This window comes from Tursiops truncatus, chromosome X (assembly GCF_011762595.2).
Source record: "Tursiops truncatus isolate mTurTru1 chromosome X, mTurTru1.mat.Y, whole genome shotgun sequence".
Lineage (NCBI taxonomy): Eukaryota > Metazoa > Chordata > Mammalia > Artiodactyla > Delphinidae > Tursiops > Tursiops truncatus.
The window spans coordinates 114968534-114979531 of record NC_047055.1 but is presented as its reverse complement, the minus strand read 5'-3'; the positions used below and the strand labels follow the sequence as shown (position 1 = coordinate 114979531).

General features: G+C 45.9%; 1 pseudogene; it reads right to left on the bottom strand.

The window, feature by feature from the left end:
- Nucleotides 1-9761: 9761 nt before the first annotated feature.
- LOC101320822 (poly(rC)-binding protein 2 pseudogene) lies at nt 9762-10750 on the bottom strand (annotated as a pseudogene).
- Nucleotides 10751-10998: the final 248 nt, after the last annotated feature.

Sequence of the window (10998 nt, the reverse complement as noted above, 5' to 3'; positions counted from 1 at the left end):
GCCCAGGGTTCCAGCCTAGCTAGAGATCCTAGGGTTCTCTCCTGGCTTCTTGTCAACTACCTCTACCACCCACAGGTGCTCTAAGTTGGAGCAAATGACACAAACTAACTGGACCAGCACTGTCCAATGGGACTTTCTGCAGTGATGGAAATGTTTTGATTGGTGCTCTTCCGTATGGTAGGCACTAGCCACAGGTGGGTACTGAGCCCTTGAAAGGCGGCCAGTCAGAACTGCGATGTGCCGTAAGTGGAAAACTTCAAAGCTGCAGTACCAGAAATGCAAAATATCTCAGTATGCATTTTTCTGTTGATTATGGTAAAACTCTAATAGTTTGAGCATATTGGGTTGAATAAAGTATGCTCTTGAAATCAACTTCACCTGTTCATTTTACCTTTTAAAGGTGCTACTGACATTAAAAAAATTACATAGGTGGCTTGCATTATATTTTTATTGGACAGTGCTGTTCTAAACCTTGGTTTTCTTATCTGGAGAATGGGAGGATAGGCCAGAGATCAGTAAGGTGCACTCATCTCAAAGATGTTGTGATTTCCCCCCCGCACCTGACTCATTGTGTGAATTGCCTACCCCGCCATGTGGACCGTGGTCAAGGTTAATGTAGCAGGTGCTATCAGGCCCCACTCACATCCCCTCAGCACGTACCATTCTAGTACATGCTGAAGGCATCCTACTTCAAGCACCCATAGCTCTTCCTCTTAGGGTTCTCTATCGACCTGCAGGAGGGAGGCCAACGATGCCTCCGGGAATTGCCCTCGGCCAGCGATGGATGGGAGTTGGAAGATAAATACCCCAGTTTCCATGCCCCTCAGGTGGCACACTGAGGCGTGTTCTGCACTGTTTCCCAGAGTTCCCCAGCAGGACTGAGCCTCAGTACCCACAGTGGTATCCTACTCAAGAATCCTCCCTTTATCGGCTTCCTTCCCTTCCCTGTCTCACTTCCCCATTCACCTACAGGTACTTTCTAGGATCACTTCCTATGTAAACTACTTCACTCCCATCCTCTTCTGAGTCTGCGCCTGGATGAATGCAGAGGAGCCTTTCAGTGGTTTTTCCTGTTTTATCAGCTCATCAGAATCTCTGGCACATTAAGCAATAAGTAGATGCTTAATGTTGTTCTTCAGTTAGTCCTGTCCCACAGAACTGCAGACATAACTACCTGGCGCCCTCTCCTTGCCCTCCCAAACACGCTACCTCACATGAATGGGCACTTTCAGCTACATTTTGCCTACGTTAATGATTTCTATTTTAATACTAGTTTCCAACCTCGGTTTTCATCAGACGGAGTTCCTGGTTTCATTTTCTTCTAATTGCAGTAAGATGCTCTAAGACATCTTAGGCATGATGGGTCCTGGGTGGGTGTAAATTGTTTGCTGCTGTTGAAGACACTCTGGGAGGGAACCTTCTAGGATCTGACAGGAAGTTGTTACAGATGTCAGAAACCCAACGCCAAAAAGTAAAAATAAGCTCGTTACTAAACTGATCAGGGTCCGGCATTTCAGAAATAAGAGCACCTTTAGGATGAGCAAAATCTGAAATCTCTGGAGATGGTCCAGAGATACGGCACATATATGGCTTAGGAGTATTCCGGAAGTTAGAAGATGGATTATGGCCATTTAAGGAATCATTTTCTCATGTCACATCCAGAATTAGAATCCTAGAAGAGCAGGAGGGGATCTTAGGATTTCTCTTATCCACCCTCCACCCTCTAATTTTATGAATGAGAAACACTGAGGCCCAGAGAAATGAAGCGACGTGTCTCTAGACACACAGATAGTGAGCTCAATCTCAAAACAAGTCCCGTGCTTTTTCCACAACCCTGGAGCACCACCCCTAGTCTTTGTACAGAAAGAAAAGCCAGTGATTCCAGACCAACCACCACTGCTCCCACCTCTGGACTGGAGAGTTAGGATAACGAAGGGAAAGACGAGAATCCTCAGAGCTGTCTCTTGGCTGTACACCATGACAGGAGCCACACTGGGTAACTCCCCAAGAGGGATCACCCGACGTCTAGCTAGAGGGCTGGCATGTGAAATGCACTGCCCTAAAAATGAATCCACCCCGCTGAAGCAGCATGAGAACGGGAAGAGTATACTTGGCGCACCTCGTGACGTTGGGCTCTGTGCTAGGGCCCCGGGGATCTGAATCAGTCGTAAGCTTGGGCTCTGCTCTGAAGCTGTTTATAATTGAAACAGTGGAGACAAGACAGACAATGAACTAATTCAAAATAAAGACATGTGATTCTCAAGTTTCTTCCACCAAATATCTGGTTGCAGCCTGGCATGTGTCTTGTACCCCCTCCCATCCCTGGAATGCTACAATAATTCCATGAATATAAATTGTATCTTATTACAACACTCATAAGTTCTTTAGGGACAGAGATCATATTTTTATTCATTCATGCATCCATGCACGCATGCATTCATGCATTTACAGTAAGTCCCCTACGTACGAACCTTCAAGTCGGGAACTTTCAAAGATGCGAACATGCGTAAATTAGTAAATGCGTAAATTTACATGCGTAAATTAGTTCAAGTGTCTGGCGTACATTGTCACGTGTGTGCATCCTCTACAAATGGTTGTGCTTTTGTGTACTTTACTGTGTTTGTTTTTTTATGTATTATTTGTGTGAAAAGTATTATAAACCTATTACAGTATAGTACGGTACTCTATAGCCAACTGTGTTAGGTGGGTACCAAAGCTAACTTTGTTGGACTTACGAACAAATTGGACTTGCGAATGTGCTCTCGGAACGGAACTTGTTCGTATGTAGGGGACTTACTGTATTCAACAAATTTATTGAATGCCTACTGTGAGTCACTAGGGATGGGAGGGAGTGCAAGGTGAAGCAGAGGAGGAGCTAAAGATGTCCCAACCCCTCCAGTGCCTCCCCATATCACTCAGAATACAAGCCCAGGTCTTTATAACCATCTTTAAAATCTGTCCTGCCCAAATCCTTTCCCACCCCTCTGGCATCTTGATATCCGTAGTCTGGTTGGAAGAATAGTAGACTGTTATGTGAGGTTAGAAGGGGTGACTAGTTTTCAGTAATTTAATTTCACTTGATGTAATTGATTTATTCGTGCATTCACTTGTTTGACACACATTTATTGATTATCACCTCCATGTCAGGGCCTGTGCTAAACACTGGGTTATTGGTGGTAGATGATGTTTCAGTTCTCATGAACCTTACACTGTAGTCTGTAGAGAGGAACCCGAGCAGTAAACAGATTGGCAGGTATCTCAGCAATCATACCTGGTGATAAGCTCTCTGAAGAAAAAGCAAGACATAGGGACAAGAATAATGGGAGAAACCTAATTTGTATTGAGGGTCAGGAGAGGCATCCCTGGGGGAAGTAACCTTTAAATTGAGGCCCTAAAGAGAAAGATAAGTCAGACAGGGGTAGAGGTGAGAGCGGAGGTTTTTCAGCAGAGGTTCTGAAGATTGCCAGGGAGGTTCTGAACTTGGCACACTGATAGGCCTCTGCTCTACCCTTGTGCTTCGGATCCACTCTGCGTGAGGCATCCTTGTGGACCACTCTGCCCTTGAGAAACCAGCAGAGGCAGGTGTGTGGAAGCAGGGAGGTTGAAATACGAGGAGAGTCTCTGAAGACGGAGCCAACTCAACACACAAGGGTTCTGGGAGGAGAATTAGAGAGAGTGATCACACGAGGCTGCCCATCTCCCCGCCACACACACACACACACACACACACACACACACACACACCCTCATACTCGGACACACTTAGTTGGCCAGAAGTAAGTAGGGTTTACTCCCATTTCTATCAGTGACAAAATGTGCAAATCAGGAAAATTTCTCTTTGTTTTCTTCCTCAGCTTCCGTACGATTTCATCCCACAAAACTGACCTCTGTTCTCTGCACACTGAACTTAGAATCAGAAGGCTCTCCCACTTGTTACTTGAACGTGAATTACTTGAAGCTTAATTTTCCTTGTCTGTAGCATGAGGATACTGTATTTGCCCTATCTCTTCCCAGCAACTTTTATGCAAAGGCTTTAGGAAATATAAATCACTATACAATATTTTTTAATTTAATAGACTTTTAAATTATGTGTATATATAATTTTTAGTAAATTTATTTATTTATTTTCAGCTGTGTCGGGTCTTCGTTGCTGCACACGGGCTTTCTCTAGTTGCGGCGAGCAGGGACTGCTCTTCGTTGCGGTGCACGGGCTTCTCATTGCAGTGGCTTCTCTTGTAGCGGAGCACAGGCTCTAGGCGCGCGGGCTTCAGTAGTTGTGGCGCGCGGGCTTCAGTAGTTGTGGCACGTGGGCTTCAGTAGTTGTGGCTCGCGGGCTCTAGAACGCAGGCCCAGTAGTTGTGGCGCACGGGCTTAGTTGCTCCGCGGCATGTGGGTTTTTCCCAGACCAGGGCCCGAACCCGTGTCCCCTGCAATTGCAGGTGGATTCTTAACCACTGCGCCACCAGGGAAGTCCCTATGTATATATTTTTAATTGAGGTATAGTTGATGTACAATAGATTTTATTTTTAAAAGCAGTTTTAGGTTCACAGCAAGACTGAGTAGAAAGTACAGAGATTTCCCTATACAGTAGCTTCCCCCTACTATCAGTGCCCCCCGCCAGAGTGGTACATCTGTTATGATTGATGAGCCTACGTTGATATATCATTGTCACTCAGAATCCGTAGTTTACATTAGGTTTCACTCTTGGTGTTGTATATTGTGTGGGTTTTGAGCATTGTAAAACATAATAGTAATAATTGTGCTGGTTATTCTTCACCCCCACCCCCAAGATGCATCCTCCACCCTCTTTGCCTGGTTCTGTGCCCCTAGAGGCAGACTACATCACCCAGATTCCCTGGCAGCTGACTTCTGATGGGGTTCTGCCAATGGGTGGGCCCAGCAAGAGATCAGAAGACAGGAGGAGAGAGAGGCTGAAATATTGCTTCCCTGGTCCTTGCCTGTTTCAGCGCTCCATGTCTGGCGAGAACTGGGTCCCCCCATGACCACAGAATCTGACCTGTGGCCCCTCGGCCCCAGCTCTCACTGCAATCCAGTGATGCCGTGTCCTCCCTTTGTCCCCTTCAGCACATGGTAATGGCACAGTCTCTGGACTTTGTCATAGTCTCTGGACTTTAACATCTCTCGTTTGTTCCCTTAACCTGCCCACAAAGTAGTCCCTTCACTGGAATCTCTTCGTTTGAACCATTTGGGCTGAGTTCTGTTTCTTGTTGGAATTCTCACTCGTATAATCATAACAGCAAAAGTGGCAATAACAACTCAACCACAACTTTATTACGTGTTTGCCATGGGCCAGTTTCTATGTTAATTCTTTCAAAAACATTGGCTGGATTAAAGGTTAATTTTCAGAACCTTTTTTTTTTAGATTCCATATATATGTGTTAGCATACGGTATTTGTTTTTCTCTTTCTGACTTACTTCACTCTGTATTACCTAGGGGCAGGACAGGAATAAAGATGCAGACGTAGAGAATGGACTTGAGGATATGGGGAGGGGGAGGGTAAGCTGTGACAAAGTGAGAGAGTGGCATGGACATATATACACTACCAAACGTAAAACCGGTAGCTAGTGGGAAGCAGCCGCATAGCACAGGGAGACCAGCTCGGTGCTTTGTGACCACCTAGAGGGGTGGGATAGGGAGGGTGGGAGGGAGGGAGACGCAAGAGGGAGGAGATATGGGGATATATGTATATGTATAGCTGATTCACTCTGTTATACAGCAGAAACTAACACACCACTGTCAAGCAATTATATTCCAATAAAGATGTTAAAAAAAATAAAGGTTAATTTTCAAGAAAACCTCATCTATGACTTTCATACAGATGTAAAGTGAACACATGTTGACTGACAAAGACTCTCTCCTCAACCTAACTCTAGTCAGGCTCCTCTAAGTCCTCAAGGCCCCAGCTTTGGGCGCTGTCGTTGGTCTGCTTATTCAAGAGTCTCGCTGAGTCAGTTTAGCCACAGTCCTCCACTGTTTGAATGCCGCCGCTCTTGCATCCGATCGTATTTCTCATCCCCTCTCCCTGGGCATCGTATGACCCTGGCCTGCCTTCAGCAAGGGTCCTATCAAATCAGTTTAGCCAGAATCTCCCTCATCCCTGAGCCTCTTAGTAGTTTTCCATCCACGGACCCCCCTGGCCCCACCTTTGGCTATAAACCTTCACTTGTCCTTGTTTTTGGAGTTGAGTCTGATCTCTTTCCCCCTGTGCAAAACCATTGTAGTAACCCCCCTGGATAAAGTCTGCCTTACTGTCTTTAATAAGTGTCACGAAACTTTTTCTTTAACATGACAAAGACTCTTCCCTTGACCAGACTCGAGACAGGCTCCTCTGAGGTCTCTTTTTGACTAGGCCTCATCTTTGGGCCTTGTCGTTGGCCTGCCTAGTCCAGTGTTAGCAAGAATCCTGCTAAATCAGGTTAGTGAGAACCACTCCATTCCTGATATCTGATCACCCTTGATATCTGATCAAATTCCCCATCGTCCATCCTTGGTATCTCATCAGCCTGGCCTGCGTTCACCAAGAATCCTCCTATACTTGATGTTTCCTCTTAGTAATTTTAGACCCACTGCTTCCTTCACTCTGCTCATTGGCTGTAAATCCCCAGCTGTCTTTGCCATATTCTGAGTTGAGCCCGACCTCTCTCCACCATCGTAGTAGTCCTGACACCTATTGCAATAGTGTTGAATAAAGTCTTCCTTACCATTTTAACAATTGTCAGAATAACTTTTTCTTCAACGATATTAAATATTTAATTCATTAATGAGGGAACTGGTAGGATGGTAGAACCTGTTCAAGAACAGACACACTTATAGATCAGGGATATGGAAATGAATATGCAAACACAGGCAAATTTGATCTCTCCCACGGGGCGGCCGGCACATCAAATGGAACCTCTAATGGACAGAATTTGCATGTCTATAGACAAGAACAATTTTGCAAATCCAGAGTTGTAAAATGGCTCAATGGCAACTGAGAAAGGTGTGCTCTAGCCTACTGCCCATGGGCCAAATGCAGCCCACCGCCTGCCTTTGTAAATAAAGTTTTATGGGAACACGGCCACGCACATTCATTTGTGTATTTCCTCTGGTTGCTTCCATGCTCCAGTGGCAGAACTGAGTAGTTGCAGCAGTGGCCAGGTAGCAGTTAGCCCACAAAACCTTAAATATTTACTCTCTGGCTGTTTACAGGAAAGGTTACTTGACCTCCCTGCTATGGAGACTGTATTGTTTTCCATTGGAGCTGATAAGGAATATATCAGTATGGGCTCCATTTTACAAGTAAAAAAACTAATACCAGTTAAGTGACAGAACCCGAACTCTAACCTAGGTCAGCCTGATTCCATCCTTAGTGCTAGCATCAGCAAGCAGTTTAGCTGACCCTAATAACGAAAAACACCTCAGAAGTTATTTCACCTTTAAGAAAGAAGATGTCTTCAGAAAGGCATGTGTGTGGAGGCGTGTGTGTGTGCGTGTGTGTGTGTGTGTGTGTGTGTGTGTGTGTGTGTGTAGTGGGGGACACAGTTAAGAAAAGAGTGACTGCTTTGATAACTGCTTAGCTTAATTTTACTTTTATTCCTTGGTGTAAAACTACTTTCACAAGAGCACGTGAATTAAATTGCAGCAGCCTTGTACAAGGCAGGACACGGGTTGTACATCACTGAACGAGGATCTGAACCAGAAACTGAAAATTCTGAAACAGTTTTGTACTGTTTTTCTTTGGGATGTTTGCTCTTTCTGAACCTAGCCGGCGTCAGAGTCCTCCATAGTCAGTGCGAGTTAACATCTGTGGTCGCCTTCTTCAATAGTCAGCTCCTCCCTCCCTCCCCGCTTATTACATTTTTCTTCTAGTTTAAAGCTGTTGAAAGTGCTAGTCTCTGAAAGGGATTAAGTGGGTTAATTAGCATTAAAAAGGCCCTTGATTTAGGCGGTATTTAAAATCTCGAAACACTGCCTCTGCTGGCCACCCCTCACCCCATTTTGTGAATGGGAAAGTGGGCTGGAAAAACTCCAGCTATAAGGAGAATGTCTGAGCCTCAACCCAGCCCAGCCCGTTCCCCAGTCCAATTCGGAAATCATCTCTTTCGTATCAGGTTGCACGTGAAATCTTTGTCCAATCCTTTTCGGTACGCGCTCCTAAATAATACTTCCCAGAGTATGACTAATAGTCCAAAGACGCAGTGGGTGAATTTCAATGGCTGAACCGCTGGGGAGAAAATGAATGGACTGTTAATAGGATCGCTCTGGAAATAATAGCTAAATTATTAAACTGTAGTGTGGTGGGTGTCCCTTCCTCTGTGTGGCAAATTAGATTGGAAGGTGCCACTGTGAACGTCTCAGGAATATTACATTGCACAGCTCTGTGGAGGGATTTAAACCTTTTCTATAGCCTTCTCTCCTTCACCAGAGTTCGTGTCTATTTCTCTTTTTCTTTAGCTTTTATTAGTAGACGGTGGAGCAGACAGTGTTGGTTTTCTGCCACACCCCCTCGGTACCCACCTCTACGCCAAAGGCTCTTTACTCCAAACACCTGCAAGCCTCGGCCAGCAGGACCTTTTTGAGCCCTGAGAGCATGTGGGTCCACCCTCAGGGGAAACCCAGAGTTCCTGAGAACTAATCCCTCCATGGCCGCCCTCGTGTAGTGATGGGTGTGAATCGGTGGATAAAAACCCAGCCTCCTAACCCCTCCATTGGAGCAACGATGGGTAACTCTAAGGTAGAGGGCAACCGGGGGCTCTGGGATTCCCCAGCAGGACTGCACCCCAGTGACCCCAGTGTTTGATAACCTTCCATTTACTGGCTGCCTCTCCTTCCTGTCTCACTTCCTCTACTGCTGTTTCCTGGAATCACCACACAAAGAAACGATTTGCACTGAAATCCTTGTCTTAGGTCCCGCTTCTAGGGTAACCCACACCAAGACAGAGAGTCAGTGGAAAGATTTTTCCTCACCAGTTATCCTGCAGCAAAGGCGACACTTTATAATTCCTTTTCACAGAAGCACTTCACCATGTCCCCTGCTCTGACTGGAGGGCAGCATGTTGCAGTGGGAAAGCCGTGAACTTTGGGCTGAGATTCAATCTGGAGTTCAAATCCCGCCTTTGCCATTGGCTGGCTGTTTGACCTGTGTGACCTTGCTGAAGTGATTTTGCCTCAGTGACTCTTCATTTGCCCACTTATTTTAAGGGCAAAAAATACCTCCCTCCAGAATTGCTGAGAGAATTAAGGACGTAATGTAGGTCCACAGCTCAGGACAATGCTTAGCGTATAGGAGTAAACCGACAGATGGCCGTTCTTTGACCTCCAAAAGGCTGCGCCACGGTCACTACCAAGAGAATGTAATGTTCTTGTCCTTGAAGCTTTTGTCATGGGAGAATAGAGCAAACAGATACCCAGTCCATCTTTTAATTAGTTTTTGAGAACTTTCTGACATCATGGACTAAACTGCATTGTATTAATATTCTAGTCTTCTAGTTCTATGACAGACAAAAAAATGCATGAGCACAAAACCCCAAAGTAAAACAAAACAGGGAGAAGCTTAGAAAACTAAATATGGAACTCAGCTCTACCAGCTGAATGGAGAAAGGAATTCGAATAATTTAAAAATCACAAGTGGATGTAAAGTGTAAAGAAATGGAAACTTACAGACTATTTAAAACCTGGAATTGCTGACTGTTCAGAAACGACACAGATGGATCAAGAGTGGTGAACAGCCAGAAAGGATTGTGGATGGATCTGCATTGCTTTAGCGGCTCCCCGTGCCACCTGTCTCTGAGGACAGCCAGACAATTTGGTATGGAACAAGGCTAATGCTGGCAGCAGATCCAGTGACGGTAACCAGCCTAACGGTAGATCCTTCCACTGGGTTTGCAATGACGAACTATGCCCCAGAAGTCTGGTGGCTCTTATTGATTTGGGCACCCTAATGCCCCATTGTGCAGCCAGTTAAAAGGCTTGAAATGTGCGTTCATGAGTACTCTCAGAAGATACATCCCAACCTGCCCAATAGCCTTTCATCTCTGGAGAGTGGATTCAATGTCACTGAATCCAGGGTTGCCATGCATCATAGGAAAACAAAACTGTTGCAGTGCCGGCCTCCAGAGGGAGTTCCTCTAGGTCATGGTTGAGGCACGTGGATGGGTGGGGAGTGGGGGTGAGGAAAGCCCCCACCGTTGCTGCCTGTGTGGTACGTGTCCTGACCACCTGCAAAGATGACCCGAGAGCTGGTTGGGGTCAGGGTGACTCCAACATGACTGGACAGGCTTGTTGGACACACTCAGTGATGGCTTGCCCAACGCCAGCAGTTATAATGGCCTGCTCAGTTGAGTCAGGAGGCTTATTCTCTGCCACCTGGCCCTGAGCCCCTGTACACTCTCGTCATATTTCCTTGATCTCGAAACCTCCTTTCCCAATGAGAGAGCCACACTGCTAGCAAGGACCACCAGGCTCAGGGTGACCAGGGTCTGCTGGCAGCTGTGCTGTTGTGCTGACGTCCTCTTCCAGTGCATCCGTGATCATAGCAAAGGCTTTAAAGATGGCATTCAGGGGTCCAGCCAAAGTGATAATTCTCTCAGCACAGTTCCCTTTGGAGATGTCGATATGTACACCACTCTCCCCACGCATCTTCTTAACTGATTCTCTGTTCTTTCTGATGAGGCTGCCAACTTCCTTTCCATGCATAAAGAGCTGTATGGTGAAAGTGACATTCGATCCACTTGCAATCATACCCTCCATCCGCCCCTGTTGCCTTCTTGACAACCCCTCTTGTTCCTCCTCTGGCCTTCTACCCTTCCCCTTCCCACCCACTCCCCTTTTCTTCTCCAGCCTACAGTTTTTGGCTTTGACCACTACCAGTGACCAATGACTTGACCATTTCAAGTCTAGCTCCTTGGAATACCGCTGGACATAGAGACATATTATTACAGGTGTCACACAAAGCACTAAGCATAAAAGGAAAAAACGAATACATTTGATTACGTTTA